Genomic DNA, 22,261 nt, shown 5'->3' on the forward strand with positions numbered 1-22,261 from the left:
CACAATACTGGATTGCCTCTCATGTATACTTTAGGAAGACACCAGAGAGAAAATGAGGGTCTCCTTTTCAGACCACAGCCATCAAGAAAGATGGGTGACTTCAAACTCAAAATTCCCCCTAGGGTTTTTCTAGACAAAGATCCCACCTGACTGTGATTTTTCAAACCAAACACCAATCCAATTTAGAGCATCCAGTGTTTGCCAAATATTTGTGACTATACATAAGACCAGAACAGCACAAAATTGAATTTTAAAACAAATGACATGTAATCATCTTTCAGGCTATGTCACTCTCCTGACAGCCCATTGCTGCCGCCCACTGATACAGCCACATCTTCCCAGTGGTTTTCCATTTACTCTCAGAACAGGGTGTACAGTAGGGGAGAAGGAGGCTCAGATGTGGCACTGCGGATTCTAATAGTGCATCTGCATTTCTGCCCACTTTACAAAACAGCTCTCCATGCAGAATTCCTTCGTGAGGCTGGATGTAGACATGCATGCCTGAAATCCCAGCACTCTGGGAGGCTAAAGCAAGAGGATCGCAAGTTTGAGCCCAGCCTGGGCAACTTAGTGAGACCCTGTCTCAAAAATAAAAAGTTTAAAAAAAAAAAAAAGCAGGGGATGTAACTCAGTTTAAAAGCCCTGGTTCAATCTTCCATCCCCCCCCCAAAAAAAAAAAAAAAAAAGCCCTTTTAGGAAGAACTCTAAGGTTGAATAAACAAATTAAGAAAGCCAGTGATTTAAGGGGTAAAGACCTAGCCCTAAATGCAAGGCTTTCCCAAATCGGTGCCCTGTCCACCTTGCCTTCCATGGCCCCACCCCGCTGGCCACATGCCAGTACCACTTGTCCTCAGCTTTGGCCCTCGCTGCTCCTCCACAAAGCACATTCTCCAACCTGCAAACTGGTGTCCCAGCACTGCTCTTCCATGACATCTTCTTCCTCCACCCCATCCGTGATCCATGGGCTCCTCTCCTTTCTCCAAACTCCTGCGTGCTGATGATCTGATCTTTCCCTCACACCACACAATCTGCTCATCTCTTGGTGTTGTTAACTTGCCCAAAGCCCTTTCATGAAGAGAGCTCTAAATACCAGCAGGTGGGGTCCCCTTAACAGTCCCATAATAATGTCTACTAGCTGATGAAAGTCAGTTACCTGAGAGTCTCAGGGAAGTTTCAGAGCCAGGCTTTAATAGGTAAGTAAAATTTTGTCTTTGGTTCATTCTTACTAATTTCCTGAGCTTCTAGTGCCAAAAAAAAAAAGGTGCTTTAGCAATCTGACTTCCTTCACCTGGAGAGCTGCAAATGCCAACTGTAATTAAAGCAGCATCTTCATTTTCCAGCAAGTTTCAGGTGACACATGGCACTAGAGTTTACCCCCTCCCAAGCAGTGAGGAAGCAGAGTTGTTTCTTTTTCTTGTCTTTTTGTTGTTGTTGTTGTTTTGTTTTTCATTGTTTGCCAGATTTTCTAACAGCCATCTTCCTCCTGAAGTGATGTATGGCATGTCTGTTTAAACCAAAGCAAACTAAAATTAATTTTGATTTGAGAATTTTTCAAAAATATCTTAACACCTCTTGAGCTAATTGGAGACACCTGAGAATGTCAACTATCAAAACTGGATTTGAGGCAGGAGAGAGATCGTCTTCCAAATCAAACACAGAAATTCTCTCAGAAGTATTTTTTAAATTCTTTGGATAAGAAACAACTAATTAACATCCCAATAGGAGGCCTCAGACATTTCTTTTTTTTTTTTTTTTTAATTGAGTTTATTGGTACATTTAGGGATACAGTACAGTTACATTCATTGTTGGGATCATGTACCTTTACATGGCAAGTCTTGATTCTCATTTTTTTCCCCTTACCTCTGCCCTCCCTTCACCCCCTCCTCCCCTCCCCATCTACAAACACTTTATTTTCATCTTTTCATTCTCTCACATTTTTTTCTTTTCCCTTTTTGTTCTTCCCCTACGTATCACACCTTCCCTACACCTTTAGCTCCTTTCCTCCCATTTCTAAATGTCAGTAATCTTATTAGAATCTTATGCATTGTTGCAGAATATTCACACCAGGGAAACTATTTGGTATTTACACATGTGGGACTTATTTATTTCACTTAGGAGTATATCTTCAATATGTATCCATTTTCCTATGAATGAATCTATTCTCTCGCTCTTTATGGCTGAGTAATATTCCATTTTATAGAAAAACCACAACTTCTTTATCCAGTTTCCAACGGATGGGCAAATAGGTTGTTTCCAAGATTTAGCTATTACAAACTGTGCCGCTATAAACATGGGTGCACATACTTCTCTGTGATATGATTCTTTTAGTTCTCTTGGAAAGATACCCAACAGAGGGATGGCTGGGTCAAATGGAACCTCCAGTCCAAGCTCTTTGAGGTATCTCCATATTGATTTCCATAGTGGTTGCACTAGTCTGCACTCCCACCAACAATGGAGGAGGGTTCCTTTCTCCCCACAACCCCGCCAACATTTGTTATTGTGTGATTTCTTGATAGCAGCCATTCTTTGTGGGGTGAGGTGGAATCTCAGTGTTGTTTTCATCTGCATCTCTCGAATGACCAGTGATGTGGAACATTTTTTCATATATTTTCTTGCTGCTTTCACTTCTTTGTATGAGAAATGTCTGTTCATTTCGGATGCCCATTTTTGGATCGGGTCTTTATATTTGGGGGGACTGATTGTTTTGAGTTCTTTATATATCCTTGATAATAGTCCTTTGTCTGAGGTACAGCTGGTAAAAATTTTTTCCCACATTGTAGATTGTCTCTTAGTTCTGCTAATGGTTTCTTTTGAAGTACAGAAGCTTTTTAGTAAGATGAGATCCCAGTTGTTGATTCTTTCTGCTAGTTCCCGTGCTACTGAGGATTTGTTCATAAAGTCTTTTCCTATACCAATGTCTTCCAGAGTTCTGCCTAACTTACTTTCCAGCAAGTTTAATGTTTCTGTTTTAATATTTAGATCTTTAATCCATTTGGATTTTAATTTAGTGCATGGCGAAAGATAAGGGTCTAATTTTAATCTGTGACAGGTTGATATCCAGTTTTTCCAACACCATTTATTAAAGAGGCTATCTTTCCTCCACTGAGGATGGTGAGCTCCTTTGTCGAAGATGAGGTAGCTGAGTACATCTGCATTTGTTTTTGTGTCTTCCAGTCTGTTCCATTGATCCTCAGGCCTATTTCTTTGCCAGTACCATGCTGATTTTATCACAGTGGCTTTGTAGTATAGTTTCAAATTGGGAATTGTTACACCTGGTGCCATGTGACTGTTGCCTATAATGGCTTTTGCTATTCTAGGTCTCTTGTGGTTCCAAATGAATTTTTGGATTCTTTTTTCTAGTTCTGTGAAATATAGTGTTGGAATTTCAATTGGCATTGCATTGAATGTATATAGCAGTTTCGGTAGTATGGCCATTTTCACTATGTTGATTCTTCCTACCCAGGAGCAGGGGATATCTTTCCATTTTTTTATATCCTCTTCGATTTCTTTTTTCAGAGTGCTGTAGTTTTCAGTGTAGAGATCTTTTGTTTCTTTTGTTAGATTGATTCCTAGATACTTCATTTTTTTGGATGCTATTGTAAAAGGAATTTTTTCCCTTATTTCTCTTTCTGTCTGTCTGTTATTTGTGTATAGAAAGGCTATTGATTTTTGGGTATTCACCTTGTATCCAGATACTTTACTGAATCTGTCAATTAAGTCTAGAAGTTTTTTGGTGGAGTTTTTTGGATCTTCAATGTAGAGTATCATATCATCAGCAAATAATGATAGTTTAACTTCTTCCTTTCCTATCTTTATTGCTTTAATTTCTTTCTCTTGTCTAATTGCTGTGGCTAATGTTTCCAGAACTATATTGAAGAGAAGTGGCGATAGTGGGCATCCTTGTCTTGTTCCTGATTTTAACATGAAGGTTTTCAGTTTTTGGCCATTCAATATGATGTTGGCTGATGGTTTTTCATAAATAGCCTTTATTAAATTGAGGTATAGACCATCTATTCCAATTTTTTGCAGGGTTTTTATCATGAATGGGTGTTGAATTTTATCAAATGCTTTTTCTGCATCTATTGAGAGGATCATATGGTTTTTGTCCTTGACTTTGTTAATATAATGTATTACATTCACTGACTTTCGTATGTTGAACCACCCTTGCATCTCTGGAATAAATCCGACTTGGTCATGATGGATGATCTTCTTAATAATCCTCTGTATTCTGTTTGCTAGTATCTTATTAAGGATTTTTGCATCTATATTCATTAAGGAGATTGGTCTGTAGTTCTCCTTTTTGGTTGTATCTTTCTCTGGTTTGGGAATCAGAGTGATACTTGCTTCCAGGAATGAATTTGGAAGTATAGCTTCTCTTTCAATTTCATTGAAAAGTTTGAAGAGTAATGGTAGTAGTTCTTCTCTAAATGTCTTGTAAAATTCAGCAGTGAATCCATCAGGGCCTGGGCTTTTCTTTGTTGGTAAGTTTTTAATTACATTTTCAATTTCACTGATTGTGATTGGGGTGTTTAAAATGTTTTTATCTTCTTCGTTCAACTTTGGTAATTCATAAGTATCTAGAAATCTGTCCATTTCTTCTGTGTTTTCCATTTTATTAGAGTACAGGTTCTCAAAGTAGGTGTTCATGATCCTCTGGATTTCTTTCGGATCTGTTGTGACTTCGCCTTTTTCATTCCTAATTGCATGGATCTGAGCCTTTTCTTTCCTTTTTTTGATAAGATTAGCTAAGGGTTTGTCAATTTTATTTATTCTTTCAAAAAACCAGCTCTTTGTTTCATTTATTTTTTGTATCGTTTTCTTAATTTCAATTGCATTGATTTCTGCTCGGATCTTTATAATTTCCTCTCTTGTTCGAGCTTTGGGTTTTTCTTGCTCTTGTTTTTCTAGGAGTCTAAGTTTCATCGTTAAGTTGTTTATTTGAGCCCGCTCTGTTTTCCTAGTGTGGGCATTCAATGTTATGAATTTTCCACGTAGAACTGCTTTCATTGTGTCCCAAAGATTCCTGTATGTTGTATTGGCATTCTCATTTATTTGTAAAAACTGTCTAATTTCTTCTTTAATTTCCTCTGTAATCCATTGATTGTTTAGGAGAGTGTTGTTCAGTTTCCATGTGCTTGTGAAGTTTCTATAGTTTCTTGTGCTATTGATGTCTAGTTTGATTGCACTATGATCTGATAATAAACAGGGGATGACTTCAATTTTTTTGCATTTATTTAGACCTGTTTTGTGAGCCAGTATGTGGTCTATTTTGGAGAATGATCCATGTGCAGCCGAAAAGAATGTATATTCTGGTTTTTGGGGGTGGAATACTCTATAAACATCTATTAAGTCCATGTGTTCCAAAGCTTGGTTCAGTTCTATTATTTCATTGTTGATTTTCTGCCTAGTAGATCTGTCAATTTGTGATAGTGGGGTATTTAAATCCCCCACTACAATTGTATTAGTGCTTATTTGGTTTTTCATGTTACTTAATATTTGTTTTATATAGTTGGGGGCATTTATATTTGGTGCATATATGTTTATGATTGTCAGCTCTTCCTCTTGAATTGTTCCCTTTACAAGGATGTAGTGTCCTTCTTTGTCTCTCTTAATGAGTTTTGGTTTGAAATTTACTTTATCTGAGAATAAGATTGCTACCCCTGCTTTTTTCTGGACTCCTGACGCATGGAGAATTGTTTTCCATCCTTTCACTTTCAGTCTATGGACTTCCTTTTGCACTAGGTGTGTTTCTTGTATACAACATATTGTTGGATTTTGCTTCTTAATCCATTCTGCCAATCTGTTTCTCTTGATTGGTGAATTGAGGCCATTAACATTGATGGTTACAACTGATATATTTTGACTTATTCTTGTCATGTTTTTGTCCATTTGTTGACTCTTTTTACTTTTTCTCCCATCTCCTTTTAGTTTCTTGCCTTGCCTATTTGATTTGGTCTGTTGGGCCTCATGTTATTGTGAATTTCGTTGTCCTTTTCTAGGATATTGTTTAGAATTCCTTGCAGTGCTGGTTTGGTGTTCATGAAATTTCTCAGGTGCTCTTTGTCGTGGAAGTATTTTATTTCCCCATCTATTTTGAAAGAGAGTTTTGCAGGATACAAAAGTCTAGGTTGGAGATTCTTTTCTTTTAGGACTTGGAATACCTCACTCCAGGCTCTCCTTGACCTAAGGGTTTGTGTTGAAAAGTCTGCTGTGATTCTAATGGGCTTCCCTTTGCATGTGATTTGTTTCTTTTCTCTTACTGCTTGTAGTATTTTGTTTTTCTGTTGGATTTCTGGAATCTTGATTATTATATGTCTAGGTGTAGATTTTTTTTGATCGTGGCTGGTTGGGGTTCTATATGCCTCACTTATCTGTATGTCTAATTCTTCCCTTCTGTTTGGGAAGTTTTCTGTCATTAATTCTGTGAAGAGCTTTTTTATATCATTTGTGTTTTCTCCTGTTTTTTCATGAATTCCTATCAGTCTTATGTTATTTTTCTTTGTATCGTCTAGGAGTTGTTGGATTGATTTCTCATGATCCCTTACTGTTTTTAATAGACCTCTTTTTTCACGGTCACTGACTGTTATCCTATCTTCTATATCTGAAATTCTATCTTCGCAATCTTTTATTCTGTTTTGTACACTTTCAATAGAGTTTTTAATCTCCTGGATATCTGTTTGAATCTGTTTTATGGATTCCATTTCTTTCCTCTGTTGGGCATTCATTGTTTCCATGTCTTTCTTATGCTGAGTCTTCATGGCTTCTATCACAGCTCAGACATTTCTTTTATCCTTGGTTAACTTCCAACAAACCTCAGGTACAAAAAGGATAGAAAAGACAAGGCGTAGGTAGCCTTAATAATTCTGGAAGCTTTGTTTTTATATTTTTATCTTTTGATTCTGTTTGGTGAGACAATAAGACTTGAAATTCTAGGGAAGAGGAAAGTGATGAGTAATGAAAAAGGAAGCAGCTTTGTAATCTTCTTTGAAAGGTTTTTATTTCACATGCTATTTTCCCCTTGTAGGATAAATAAAGTAAAATACTCATATCCTACCTTGCTTAGGTTGCAATTTCAAACATTCACAATACTTAGAATACCATATGTTAGGCATTAAATTCAACAGATACTTATTAATTTCCTGGCACTGTACTGGGTGCTAGAGAAACAAGACAAATGTTCACTTTCAGCACCATGGACAGATCTTCTGGGCTCTCCAAACCTGGGTCCCACCCTCAAAGCGCTTATAGTCTTGGAAACAATGCTCGTCAATATTTCGGGGGGGGGGTCTCATTGCTTCTCAATATTCAATATTCATTTTGGATAAAGTAATTGGTGTCCAATGAGACAGAAGTTTATATGTGTGACACTTTCAAAAACTGCACGTACAATATTACTGTAAAAAAGCAACCAATATGAAATCCTAATCTATAGGATTAGGAGACAGCCTATAGCTTTAGAGAATGATGTTCAGATCTTTAGCATCACCCATTACACAGTGAAGGAAGCAGAGGCTTACCAAGGTCAGGGTCTGCCCGAGTCCCAGGGCCAACAGTATGGGCAAGTGTTCAAAGCAGGTGCCCCACACTAACAGCTGCCCTCTCTGCATGACACATGGACTCCAGGAGCTCAGGGATGCTGTGACAGGAGATGAGGAGGAGGAGCCACTCTTGCCCCTGTTGTCTCCTCCACCTACTCCTGAAGGATGCAGCATATAGTACAGTCTTTGGGGAATCTTTGGGATAACTTATTGTCGCCACTGGCTCTGGAACTAGTCATAATGGAAGGAAGGTGGAAGTCACCAGGCCACATGAGATACCCTGCCAAACACAGCTTAGTGCTTCCTTCCTGACCTTCCAATTCCAAAAGTCTCAGTCCCCACAACTTGGATTTAAGTGCTATGTTTCTGTTCACCCTTAACAAAGCATCAAGGGGCAGAATGGACAGTGATGCAGGACAGTAAATATTCAGTACCCTCAGAAGAACCTCAAAGCAAAGTGATAATAACAAAAATAATTATGGAGAAGAAGCAGGGCCAATATCAGGATGTTGCGAATAAAACAAAGACTGCAACTAGACTGAAATTTGGACAGAGGTCCTGACTGACCCAAACTAGAATTTCCAGAGTTTAGGTTATGCCTTTTTTTTACAGCTGCCTTAATCCACCTGCAAATGGGAATAGAATAATGTATTTGGCTATGAAAGCAAATGAGCTATAATGGTTATCTTTATAGCACAAACAAACAAGCTATTATGATTATCTTTCATTCAGAGACTTCAGATTTACAAAGAAGCAAAGGAGCAGAGAAAGAAGAAAATAATGGACAAGATGAAAAAGAAAAAGCCTTTATCCGTAATTTCTTCTCTTCTCTCATTACATATTACAATCATGTAATCATATTTAAAATTGAACCCACAGTCTCCACAGTTCAATCACATGTCACTGGTCCCTGCATTTCATCTTCAGTAGTGCTAGTAGTGGTCCTCAGATAAAGTGAGCTACCCTCACTGAGACAGGATGGAGTTTGTCTTGCATAATCAATGTACTTTATTTTATCATCTTGTGTTCTTGGTCCTCTAGGGCCAAAACACATATATGTCACAGCACTTCTAAAAGATGTTACAATAATGGCCCATTGATAAATCTATTATCAATAAAAATCCCCTGACCTACAGTATCTGCACAACTTGTGTTAGACAGAACCAGCCTGGATGCTAACACTTTATCCTTCCTGACACATCCCTATAAAGTCCATCACTGGGGTGAGGGTGCAACTTCCTAGAGCTCTGGCCTAGCATGGCTGAGGCCCTGGGTTCCGTCCCCACCACACACACACACACACACACACACACACACATATACACACACACAGTTCCTCACTGACACACTTGTCCCTCTCAGACCTCTTCCTTCATTCTTCCATTTTCTTCCTTTGCCCTTTTATGCCTCTCCTTCTTTTCTTAGCCAGCATAATCTTTATTTGTATATTTATTTATTTATTAAAGGAAAGACATTGAATACATTATGCTCCAGTTTTCTGGGGAAATTTGCAGGCTATTCACACTTATTTCTAACATTAACAAATTTCTAGTCCAACTAAGCAAATCAAATAACACTTTTCTTTTCTTCACATGAACTCCACCAGAAGAAGGAAAGAAATCTTTTAAAAAGTGAAGTCTTCAATCAACAAAAATAAAAAGAACTGTGAAGCAAACCTCAATATGAAAGATGGTAATGCATTTTTGGAGAGTACCTGACTGATGAGAGTAAAGGAAGTTATGTCAGCAAGTCACAGGGGATGATAAAAAGAAGGGACAGGTGCATGTCCCCAGAGGCCAGGAAAGAAAGGCTCAGATCTGACAGTGCTAAGTTCAGGGGGGGATAATCAGGACTCATACAAAGAAGCCATCTGAGAAACATCACCTCTGTCATTACTCACAAAACAACTCATTCATGCCTTCAAAGGTGACAAATTAATTTCAACTTAGAATTCTCTTAACAGTCAAACTATCAGCCAAGACTAAGAGAATAACAGCCTTTTTATGCAAAGACAAAGACTTTAAAATGCACGCCCTCCTTAAAGAGGCTACAAGCAGAAAGAAGAATTAAACTAAGAAAACAGAAGACATAGCGTGGCACCCATGGGAAAAGGGACCTAACCAGGGCAGTGATCAATGAAAGCCTCCATCATAACCTTAAGAAAAACCAACTGGAGCAGGAAAAAAGAGAGTTCTATGCCAGGAAAAATGTAACTTACAGATTAACTGACCTGTTTTGGTGTTGGGAGAACAATATTGCCAAGTATTTGACAAAATCTACTCGAATCTCTGAGACATTTTTGGCACTAGGTACCTTAAAAGCTAAGAAAATAATTTAAAGGCAATTATTACCCACTAGGAAAATAAAATGATGCGCAAGAAGTAAACATTATCAAAGCTCACAATTTGCTCTGAAGTGTTATTTATGCAGTCCTAACAATATAAATACTAATGAGGGATTTAATTAAAAATTGATATAATTACATTAAGAAAACAAGAAGGATATGAATGAAGAGTAGGGTAGAAGAGCTAAACTCTAACCATGTCAGAAAGTTGAATATGCAATACCTAAAGCTGTCCAAGAAGTAGCAGAATGGAGATACCATTTTAAAATATATGATATAGAAGAAAACAACTAAAAACATCCAAAGTAACACTCTAAAACATTGGCTTGGGAAATAGTCAGGGGACAGCTTTTTTCTTTAGGCCACTTTTAGTTATATTTTACCAACACTATTTTACTTTGATTAAAAAGTATTAATAAAAATAAAACTAAATTTAAAAACTTGTATTCCATAAATATACACTTTGAATTAGCATTTTATAAAAACCTGCAATTACTTTGTGAGTAGCATAATTGCATTGCATTATTTCATTAAAAGCATCTTATTGCATGTAAATATTTAAAATATTCCCACTGTTAGGCAGGTGTAGTGGCACATGCCTGGAATCCCAGCACTCTGGGAAACTGAGATAGAAGGACCCAAGTTCAAGCCCAGCATAGGCAACTTAGCAAGAAAAAATTTAAAAAGTTCTGGGGATGTTGCTCAGTGTGAAGACCTACTATTCAAACCCCAGTACTGAGATAGACAGATAGTCACACAGATACATAGACAGATACATAGATAGAAAGAATATTCTACCATTTAAAAAATACATAGATATACTTGCCCATTTAATCTTCTCAACAATCTAGTAAGTTCTTCATGTGAAGAAATGAAGGCTGAACTTGCCCAAAGTCACAAGATTTATAAAGAGCAGAGACAAAACCACCCAAGGCTTCTGACTCCAGGTCCACAAAGCACACCTTAGATTCTGCTTCTCTGTTCTAACTCAGACCCCTGGTGGCTGAGCCTCCAAATTATGCCTATGCAGTCAAAAGTCAGTGTCCTTCCCAAAGCTATCAGTTACAAGATCACTCTGACAAATTTCTAGTCGGTCAAAGCAAATCAAACAACACTGTTCTCTTCACATGAACTCCACTAGAGGAAGTGAAGTCTGAAATCCACAAAAATAAAAAGAACACCCCAATTAAAACCTGGCCACTGATCATGACAACCAGAGCACCCTCTGAACCCCATGGTGCTGCCCAAGCTGGTGGCCCCAATCTTCTGAACTCCAGTAAGCAAGCAAGCAAGCAGAGGCCACCCAGCCCCTCACATTCCAGGGGCCTCATCAGCCTGCACAGTCGTGGCTCCTTTTTGCTCACACAGCCCCTTTCTCTGCATCCTTCCCAGCTGGACAAAACCAGGATGACCAGAATTCCTCACTGAAGACATTTAGCAAGTAGATCTTCAGAACACATTTGAACATATTCATAAAAATGTGTGCCAAGCAGCGCCCCCTAGGGTGTAGGTCTTTCACAGAGCAGAGGATATGACAGTCTCTTTCTGTGTAGTTAACGATGACCTCAGATAGAGGACACATTTTGTAAAATCACAGCCATATTAATCAAGGATAGGATGGTAACCCACCTCGAGGCCCCACCCTGCCCACATCCCAAGGGCTTTCAGGCACTGGAGGGTCATCTTATCTCTTCCACCTCCCAGTACCAGCCGTCCATCCCTGACAGCTCCTTCTGGTCACCAGAGGTCACCAGGACCATATGGGACTGGTCCCATGACTGGAAGTGTCAGGCAGTTGACCTCTCCACGCCTAGCAGGCCTCAATAAATGACAATCAGTAGGTGAAAGGATAAATAGCCCACACCCCCACATGTCAGCTGTAGCCATTTGGGTTTTCTGCATTACCCAGCGGGACCAAGGCCCAGTTGCCTGCAGCAATAATCTGCTTATCAGCCCCTCCTTCAGCTACCACCTATTCTTTGTTGTGGACTTTGAGGGGACTCACACTAATATAAGGCCTGTCTGACTCCGCATAATGTCTTAAGAAAGCCAAGTGAGCCAAATAACATCCTTGGGGATCTGCTATAATAAATAACTAAGACTAACACATAATTAGCACATCTGGCTTTTAATGCAAAATAAATGTTGTTAGAAAGTAGGAGTTTCTGAAGTCCCTTAGACAAAGCCCTTTTCATTTTGTTTTTGCTGTTGTTTTCTTCATACCATCTCCTCACTACCCTTCCTTGCAAAGGCAAACTTCTGACCACCAGGTCCACAGAAGCAAATGAACAAGATCTGGATAACAAAGGATTTTTATCATCCTGGTGTGATCTCTTTAGCAATCTTCTGAGTCATCAGCCAGTCTTTCCTCTTACAGAGCCATTCAGGCCTCTAAAGAGCAAGCTCTGGGCTTCCTCTGCATCACACATCCCTGATTTAGCTGACATCATTGTCGTTGCCACCATGCACTGCTATGCAGCACTTAGCCTGTGCTGAAAACTAAACACTTCAATTAACTCCTTTCATCCTGGGAGATGGGCATAATTACTATTCCCACTGTATGGATGAAGGGATTGAGGCACAGAGATTAAGCAACTTGTCTAATATTACACAGGAAATAAGAGAAGCCAGGATTGAAACCCAGTATACCTGAGCATAGACTCTAACTCCAGGCCCGGAAGGGTTCTAAATGGAGTCCTGTTTGTGTCAGAGGCCTCCTCAAATCTAGGAAGCAGCCTTAGAAGAAAGTTCCTGGGGGCTGGGCCATGGTAGGAGCAGGAACAAGCCACAGGTGGAGCATTTGCAGAGCTGACCAAGGGCCATCACCTGAACTTTGTAACAAAGTTCCCATCCGTAGGATTTCTTGGGATACAACAGTTCCACAAACTGGTATGAGAGAGAGTCATTCATGCAATAGTTCACCAAGATTTTATCCCCCCCAAGCAAGTCATAGAGGGGTTCCTTGATCCAGAAAAATAACTCACTTAATTGGAATTTAATAGTCAAAGAAATTACCTTCAGCCTCCTAGTTGAAGTATTCACCCCCATCATCCCCAGAAAGAGAGACCCTCTGGTTCTCCCCAGGTCTCCACCAGCTTCCTACCAGTGCCTCCTTCCACCCTCCACAAGCAATGCAGCATCCATGTTGGTGCAGTGGGCTGTGCTAGCACCAGGCAAAGCACTTCCACTGTCTCCGTTCATGGGAACAGCAAGAAACAGCCTCACAGGTAAATAGTGCATTCAACCATGGGCAACTGTTCAGACGAAGGTTTCTCAGTGGCTCCGAGAGAACAACAGGTGGTGGAAAAGGACAGGGACACAACACCCAGAACTCAGAGTCGAAGCTCAAGCTGCCAATGCCACCCTCGTGTGCCAACAGCAATTTTGTTTGAGCAAAAACTATCATCCCATCGCATTGAATTAATGCTGTTAATTTGAATTTTATCAGGTTTTGTCATTTTGTTTTTAATGTATAAATCTCTGCTAGTTTTATGGACAGATAAGAGTTAAGTGCAAGGAGCTTATACCTAGCTTTATTTTATTCCTATTTAAATAACATTATAATAAAAAGAATTTAAGAAAACTCTAGAGATGATATAAATTTTTCCTTTTTTTTTTTTTTTTTTTCAGTGCTGAAGATGGAACCCAGGGCCTTTGCACTAAACTACATCCCAGTCCTTTTTTGTTCATTTGTTTGTTTTTTTAATTTTGAGACAGGCTCTTATGAAGTTGTCCAGTCTGAGATCAAACTTTTGATCCTTCTGCCTCAGCCTCCCAGAGTGCTGGGACGATGGGCATGCACCATCATGGCAAGTGGTTTCCCCTTTGAACCCTGATCTTACTGACAGATCTATTCCTGAGATGTGAATGCCCCTTGCTCAGATGGCTCTTGGTGTTCTCCAAGGAACTTCACTCCCCACAGATGCCCCATTACTTCCAACCCACAGGGTCACTAAACTTGGACACTCACTCATCTGATGACCGAACTTTCGTGTCTCTGCAGCTTCTTGTCTCTTTCTCTTCCCTTCCCAACCATCCTCCCCATTTTCAAATTTCCATAAATCAGTTTTTACTTTTTATCAAATTTAGATAAAATCCTAAATCTTAATACAGGCCTTGCATTCAAGGATTCCATAAATCTGATAACTCCAAATGCACCTTTCACTCTGTCCCTGTGATCCTTCCTGCTCCGCCCAGCTTTGCGATTCCTTCCATTGCACAGCTCTAGAGTTTCCTGTCCTCCTCTCTCCCACTCCAATCTATGAATCCATGGGTTCCTCTCCTGACCCACTCAGCCCATAGCTCCACACTCACTGACCCTCTCGCTTCTTTTCTCTGACCGCACCCATTCTATGAATCACCCATTTTGGCCTCTACCTATGCAGCACATGCTGAAGTAGCCCAGATGTCCCATATCACCTCCCAGTCAGAGCATAAACTCTTGGAGACAGGAAAAGATTTGCTGCTTTCTCTGTTCCCAGCCTTGGACTGAATTCCCTCCAAAGCAGTCTGTGGAAACAGTGTTCATGAAGTAGGTTGTCCAAGTTGGATCCCACTAACCAGTGTGAAGTACCAGGGCAGAGGAAGCCCATTAGAAGACAGAGAGCCACTGTGAAAGGACCTCCATGAGCAGGTCACCATGCAGCTCAGTGTGGCTCAGCCCCATTGGGACCTTTGAAAGAGAGGAATAGAATGTGTCTCAGAACTGGACACCCAAGGGACAGAAGGAAGGGCATTTTACCACCAGCTCCTACCCTTCATGCATCAAGGTCAGCCAGGGGGCTGTTGTCCCCTTGAGTCTCCAGGTGGCACACACGTGAAATCCTATGTGTCCCAGGGTGGTTCCAGCAAAGGACAGAGGGATGACACAGCTGAACACAGACACTGTCCAGTGGCACCTGTGCAAATTTGGCTCCCCAACAATGGCTGGAATAAAAGATGGCGGACAGGAAGTGTGGTAGGACCCAGGAAGCTTCCACCCTCCACGGTGCACACCATGCTGCTATGCCCAAAGCTGGAAGGTGGCACTTCCTAGAAGAGTTAATGCCAATCTTCCTCCTCAAGACCTTCACAGGTTAATTAGTGATCTGCTGTGGCCCTCCAACTCCAGATCTGGAAATCTCCAGGCATACTCCTGGATGCCAATTAGAACACATATTTGACCCCCATACTTAAATGCCCTTAACTGTGAAAATAGCAAGAGAACATGACAATGACTTTAGATTTTGAAATAGCATTTCCACGCATCCATTACACTATCTAATAGCCTTCTCCCTTTGCCTGAGGTAGCACAACTACCACACCCAAAAATCTGAGATTATACAGATCAAATGGCAATTAAATGGTGACCAAATGAAATGGTCTCCTCAACTCTATCCTACAAACATCAACTGAGTCCCAGTGACAAGTACCACACCATTGTAAGTGCTAAGAAGAGGTAATAATGAGTAGTCACAGTCCCAGGTGATGGCCCAGCTCACCACACAAGGACAAACCAAGAGGAGCCCTAGAGAAATACAAGGACAGCTGAGGTCCAAGAGAGAGATTAAGAATGGCTTCACAAAAGGGAGGCACTGGAAGAGGCATGAGAACAGGAAAAAGAGAGGTCCTGACAGTCATCTTTGGCTGGGAAATGTCCTAGCTTGCACTCCCTGCTACTTTTTGGTCAGATGGTTTTCAAGTCCAAGGATTTCAGGCTGCATCATGTGCAGTCTCAGAATCACAGGGAACAGATGGACAGTGATGGGACAAATGGGCTCCATTTGTGTCCTTGGAGCACCAGGCTCCAAGGATCCCCCTCCACCTTGACTGGAGCAATTGAGCTAGAAAAAAATGAATTCCACCACACTTGGAGGTAAGAGACCCGCCTGGGAGTTACAGACCAGCCTTGCTCTGGCCAACCACAGTAATGGGCAGGACCTCGGAGCTTTACATGGCCTGGCATTCTCCTGATCTCTTTCAGCCACTCCCAAAATGTCTCCAGCTCTTCCTGCTATCTGTAAATCACTGGCCAGCTCAAAGGATATCCACTTAATATTTGGACACCTGGTGGAGGTTTTGCTGATATCCCATGGTCTCCCTCTGGATAAAACTCAAAGGAAGTTCCAAGTCACATTAGATTTCACCTGCTTTTATTTCTCTTCCCCACACAGGGCGCTGAGTAGTAAGATAAATGAAACATGTTTCTTGGCCACTCACCCAGCAAAAGCCATTTATCACCGTGGCCAAGGGCTACTTAAGGGCAGAATACATGGCTTTGAGAATGTCCAGGTGAGCTGTCTCCTCTGTGATACATGAGAGAAAGTTCTGCCCTGTGCTGTCCCAACAACTCTGACCCCTCCCTGGATTCCTAGAGTTGCAGAGATGGAAAGGATGTGTGGTGCCCTGGCCAACCATGTAGAGACAGCAAAGCAGGGGACAGGACAAACTGCTGCTCCTTTGAGCTACAACTATAAATAGTTGGTTAAATTCCCATCCAGTAAAGACAGTCAGAGAGGTGGTTTCTGAAAATAAAAATGCTTTGTAGTAAATAAACCTTCTCGATTAGAATTAGTCCAAAATGCACATGAAAACATGCCTTTGGGAGTTAGTTCTTCCTGACCATGTACTCATACAGTACATACATATGCAAAAAATAAAGATTAAATGGAAGCAAAAAGCAGGAAAAACACTTACTGACTTTGTAAATTGTGTACCCTTAATACTTCTAATCTAGAGACTAATGTTTTGGGCTTTGTCATAAAATGCCAAGATTGTTAACTTCAACTGCTTCTATAAATTAGTATACACACTTTAGTTTATTGACAGGTATAATCAGAATGAAATATTGATATAAGCAAATACTCATTCCTGGCAATAGAAAAGTAAATCTCAACACAATTCAGGACAGCAGCTGTTCGTTCTGTTTTTTTGGGTTTTTTTTTTCCTCCTGGGATTAACATAAAGTGTTCTAGCACTGTTACATCTGAGGACATGATGGAGTGTCTGTTCAGTTCTGACCTTCTTCCCTCTATTTTGTTTTAATCTAGAATTAACATTGGCAAATCCACCGAACCTTTGAACATTTGTCTGCTCTGATCTACACAAGCTGGCTTCTCCACAGATGGGGCCAACAGCAGCAATCCACACATAAGGGACATTCTCCAGACCCATGAGTTGTCAGCAAAGTTATCAGTTTTAAAGTAATCTCATATGATAGAAATGGAAAATTAACCTTATATAGAGATTAGCAGACTCTGTAATTCTTCAAATTGTAGACAACAGTTTTCCAGTACCTACATTAGCCAGCTCTACAGTAAACAACACATTTATTTTCTCACAGTTCTAGAAGCTGGAAAGCCCAGGATCAGGGTTCCAGCAGGATTTAGTTCCCGGGGAGGGCTGTCTTCCTGGTTTACAGATTGCCACCTTCCTGCCAAATTCTCACTTGGCCTCTCCCCAGTGTGTTTGAAGAGGGCCCTAACCTGATCATAAAGGGTCTAAGATCCTGCCCATGGCCTCACTTAGTCTTCATCACTTCCTTACTCCAAACACAGCCACACTGAGAGTCAAGGCTTCAACACATAAATTTTAGGGGGATGCATGCCTTAGTCCATAAGGGTGCCTATGGAGAAATTTGTCTGGAATTCAGATAAATTATTTACTCAGTCAACATTTACGTGTAATCTCCTACGATGCACCAGGCATTTTCCTGATGGAGAAAAGAAAGGGAAGAAAAGAGAAAGGATAAGTACAGAGGAAGGGCAAGTGTGAATATGTGCTCAGACCCTGACAACTGCCTGTCTGCTTATCTTTTGTACACTAATCTTTGAGTGTATAGTTACTGACTCAAAATGCTGCCTCTATACATGAAGTGCAGCACCGCGGGTAGAAGTCGTACAATTCAATTGAATATGTGTTTGCTCTTCCCAAGTGTTGATGCAACTAGATATTCCAAATTGTATTGTTGAATTTCCATTACTTATCAAAAAAGCGCATTCTTCAGTCAGCTATAATCTGCAAGACCTTGAGGGCAGGAACTTTGTTCTATTCCATTGAAACCCTCAGCTACACAGCATCTGATATACAAATGACAATCATACAACTGTTGAATGAATAAAAGAACAACAATAAACACACCCCAAATTTAAGATATTAAATAACTTTTTTAAAACAACAAGCTCCTAAAATCCAATCAGTATTTTCCCAAGCTGTACCTTCATTTTCCCATAAATTAGCTTTTAAAAATAGCATTAAGATTTTGTCGTTTAATTGATATGTCAAAAATTTTATAGAAATCCCATTTGATTTTTGCTTAAGAGTCTACTTTTGATTCCTGTGTTGATGTCAGAACTGTGTTGCTGGGAAGATGGGACCAGAGGAACACAAGTCTGAACTCAGCCTAGGCAACTTAGCAAGACCTTGCCTCAAAATGAAAATGGACTAGAGCTGTAGGTTAGCCTGAAAAACTTGGATTCAATTCCCAACACAAAAAAAAAAGGAGGGAGAGAGAGAGAGAGAGACAGAGAGAGACAGAGAGAGACAGAGGCCTATTTCTCATCTCATTTGTTCTCGTTTATCACCGTCGGTGTGAGGCTTCCTTTGCACAATTATTTATCAAGCTCCTATTAGTTGCCAGGTGCTGTCCTAGACAGGAGAATTAATAGTGAGGAGAAACTGACACATCTCTGCCCTTGTGATGCATACAAGCTTACAGAGGAAACAATCACACTAACTAATGCATAGTTACAAATGAAATCACATGTACTGAGGAAAAGCAGCACAGGCCTTTGAAAACTGAGGGGATTCGGTAACAAATCAAAGACCTCACCAGTAACAACAACTACAATTCCTCTGTAAACACAACCTCATATGTCACCCTCTGAACTGCACCTCCTGAGTTTCCAGCTTGCCCACTGTAGTGACCCTCCACCATTGTCCTTGGACCCACCAGAATGTCAAATTCATCGATCCTATCACCTATTTTCTGTCTCTCCTCGTTTCTCCCCCTCACTCTTACCACATATCCAGCCTAGATACCATCACCAGTCGTCACACCATTCCGTGCCTGTGCCTCTCTTTCACTTTTTCAGATACTATTCAGGCAAATTCCTGTTTCATTCCATCCCGCTCTCTGCCTTCTCCCTACTTTTGCCCGTGCAGTAAAAGACTGCCAGAGAAAAACATATAATCATGCCAAACTAATCTCAAGTTAGACTTTGAACCACAAGCCTTGAGTGACCCCTTAGGCTTCCCCCAAGTTACTATGAGTCCAAGTCCACTCACTCACTCATGCACCTAAACAATTACATATTTCATACCTCTTCCTTCCTCCTCAGCCCTCTGCAACTTGCTGACCTATCCTCACACTGAAGGGAGGATCTTCTGTTCTACAACTCCAAGAACTGATACAACTGAGAGAATTTCCACAAACTCCTACTGTTAGATCTGTCTACTTACTAGGTGGGTCTTCCATACCCTCCCCCTTCTCTCCTGTAGATGGTCAACCCATGACCCTGTCTAATGCAAACTAACTCTAATGTCCTGGAAGCCATGCCTTTGTGCTTATGCAGTGGCACCCATGTTAAAGGTTTTCCCCTCTTCCACGTGAGCTCATTGTCTGTCTCTACTGCACTTTTCCCATTATCATTCAAACCCGCTATTATTTCTCCCACCTCTGAGAATCCCTCACCTACAACTCTTTCACAGTCCAGCTAATACTCCTCTCTACCAGCCTATGACAAGTCACTTAGAAAAGTTCTCTCTGTTCATTGTCTCCAACGTTTCTCTTTCCAACCCTTCACAAACCCACCCCAATCAGGCTCTCGCTCCACAAACAGTTTCCAAACTGCTGCATCCAATGGTCAAATCTCAGTTAGTCATTCATCCAACAGTAGCTGACATAGACACCTTCTTCGTGTGGCTTGCAGAACCCTAGACTCTAGCACATTACCATCTCCTTCTCCATCTTTGCAGCTCCTTGTCTTCTCCAGAGCCTCTTTATGCTGTAGGGGCCCAAGACTCAGCCCTTTTATCTCTTCTTACCCACTCCCTTAGGGACCTTCTCTAGTCGCAGATTTAAATACTATCTGCTCTCAAAACTCTCAAATTTCTATTTCCAGACCAATTCACTCTGTCTCACTTCAGACACATATATGCAAGTGCCTACTCTGCGATGTTTCACAGATGTCCCCTATTTAACATGGCAAAAACCTGCTGGGACCATCATGGTCCCCATCTTGGTTGATGGCAACTCCATTTTTGGTCAAGCAAAACCGTGGCTTCTCTGCTGAGTGCTTTTTCTTTTTTATCCTGCACACCCAATCTATCCATAAATCATGATTTTAACCTTGACAATACCTCCATACTCTAACCACTTTTCACCATCTCCTCTGTCCACACTGTGGCCCAAGCCAACCCACAGTTTGCCCCAATTGTGGGAAGAGCCTCTGAAGTGATTTTGATTCTCTACTTACCCTCTCCTATCTGTTGTCAACACAAGGACCAGGATGGCCCTTTAAAAACATACAGCACATTGCAACACTCACCTGCTCAAATCCAGTGGCTTCCCATCTCAGAGTCGGAGCCCATACCTCAGCAAGCCTACTTACTTCTTACCGGCCGCTTACCTGCTTAGCCTTACCTACTTCTCTGGTGCCCAGTTAAACTTCTCCACCCTAGCTTTAGAAATTTCACACAGGCTGCTTCTTCACTCTTCCCCTCTTTCTTCCAGAAATGTGCACTTCCTCGGTCTTTTATCTCCTTCATTGGCATCTTCTCAGTGACTTCCTTGCCCAGCCCATTTGAAACTGCAAGCCAGGACCCAACTTCATCTCCCTGGCCTGTTACCTTGCTGGTTTCTTTTCTGAAACACTCATCAGCTTCAAACGGGATATTACTCACACATTCTGACTGTTGCCTGCCATAGAACACAGGGTTGGCAGGCAGGGGTTTTGTTCATTTTTCACTCCATCTCAGATGCCTAAGACATCACCTGCCGTGCTTTAGGCACCCAATGAACATGTGTTGAGTGACTATGTTAAATGAGAGACACTGACATCACCACAAAAGTAGCTATTGAAATATGCATAGTTTATCCACAGTGGAATGGTGATGAGGGAGAGGACCACTGTGCTGTCATTAACAGGTAGTCTTTGTTAGCACATATGCACAAATGTGTTTATCAAAGGGCCTTGGGGCAGAGGAAGAGCTCCAAACACCTGGTGTCTCTGTGAGAGAGCCTACATACTATACTTCTAGACCATTACTACAGTTCCAAGCTCCAAAGAGTACATGAGGGTGAGCTTGTACTCTGAGGGTAAACAAAAAGTGGGCATAGTCCATCAAACCCAAAACTTCTTTAAAGAATCATGTTTCAGCTTTAAAAGTCATATGCATCTTGCATTTCCATCTGTAATATATCTATTTATTTTAATACAAATATAATGTTAAGCCAGGTGTAGTGGTACACACCTGTAATCCCAGCACTTGGGAGACTGAGGCAGGAGGATCACCACAAATTTGAGGTCAGCCTGGGCTATATAGTGAGCTCAAGGCCAGCCTGACCTGCATAGTGAGACCCTGTCTCAAAAAAACAATCATAGGGCCAGGGTTTTAGCTCAGTGGTGCTACCGCCTGCCTGATAAACTGTGTTCAATCACCAGTACCAAAAAAATCATAATACTCTTAAATTATTTAACAACTTCACTCACTGATTTCCCAAACAATCCTGCAGGAATATACACAAGCCAGGAAAGGCTGTCATGTTTTCCCTGGGCATGACTTACTTCCTAGGAGGCATAGAACTCCAGTTGGAGACTCACCAGACACTTGGGAAATACCAAGCAATAACTGTGCAGAATGCAAAGCAAGATTGAAGCATAAATACAGATTTGCCTATTTTACAATCTTGCCTAAGCTGACCCTAACTGGATTTTCTTAAATGTTTTCTTAAAAGGCTCCTTTGAATTAAGTGAGCCCCAGGTACATTTCTGGCTCTGCTTTCCTAGTCTTCTAATGACCCAGCACTTGTCCTAGAGCTATTTAGAGCAGCTACATCCCACATTTTATGTTTCCCCTTTAACATTCTTCACAACTCTAACTTGGAAGAAGTCATTGCAATTGATGAAAGAAATTAGACAGAAAAGCCTTTTTAATGAAAATGATATTAATGTGCATTTCCACTTGGAACTAAATAAAACAAAAGAAATAAAATGTTCCATCTTTTAGATAACATCATGGAATAGAGGGAAGTTAAGCTCTGCCCATATCAGATTTGCCAGCTAGCCTTTCCCTCCCCGATACTGATTCTTACTTTTTTCTTCGTACAGTTTGTGGTACATAATGAATGCATTATGTGGGGAGTCAGTACAGGTACACGACACATCTTAATTCTTTCTAT

General features: G+C 40.8%; 1 protein-coding gene across 1 annotated transcript in view; it reads right to left on the bottom strand.

The window, feature by feature from the left end:
• Tmem178b (transmembrane protein 178B) overlaps positions 1-22,261 on the bottom strand; it is a gene marked incomplete at its 3' end in the record, with an annotated part of 355,417 nt that overhangs the window by 300,266 nt on the left and 32,890 nt on the right. The window lies entirely within an intron of this gene.

Source organism: Fukomys damarensis, unplaced genomic scaffold (genome assembly GCF_012274545.1).
Source record: "Fukomys damarensis isolate Sample0158 unplaced genomic scaffold, DMR_v1.0_HiC HiC_scaffold_16, whole genome shotgun sequence".
In the NCBI taxonomy this organism is placed as follows: Eukaryota; Metazoa; Chordata; class Mammalia; order Rodentia; family Bathyergidae; genus Fukomys; species Fukomys damarensis.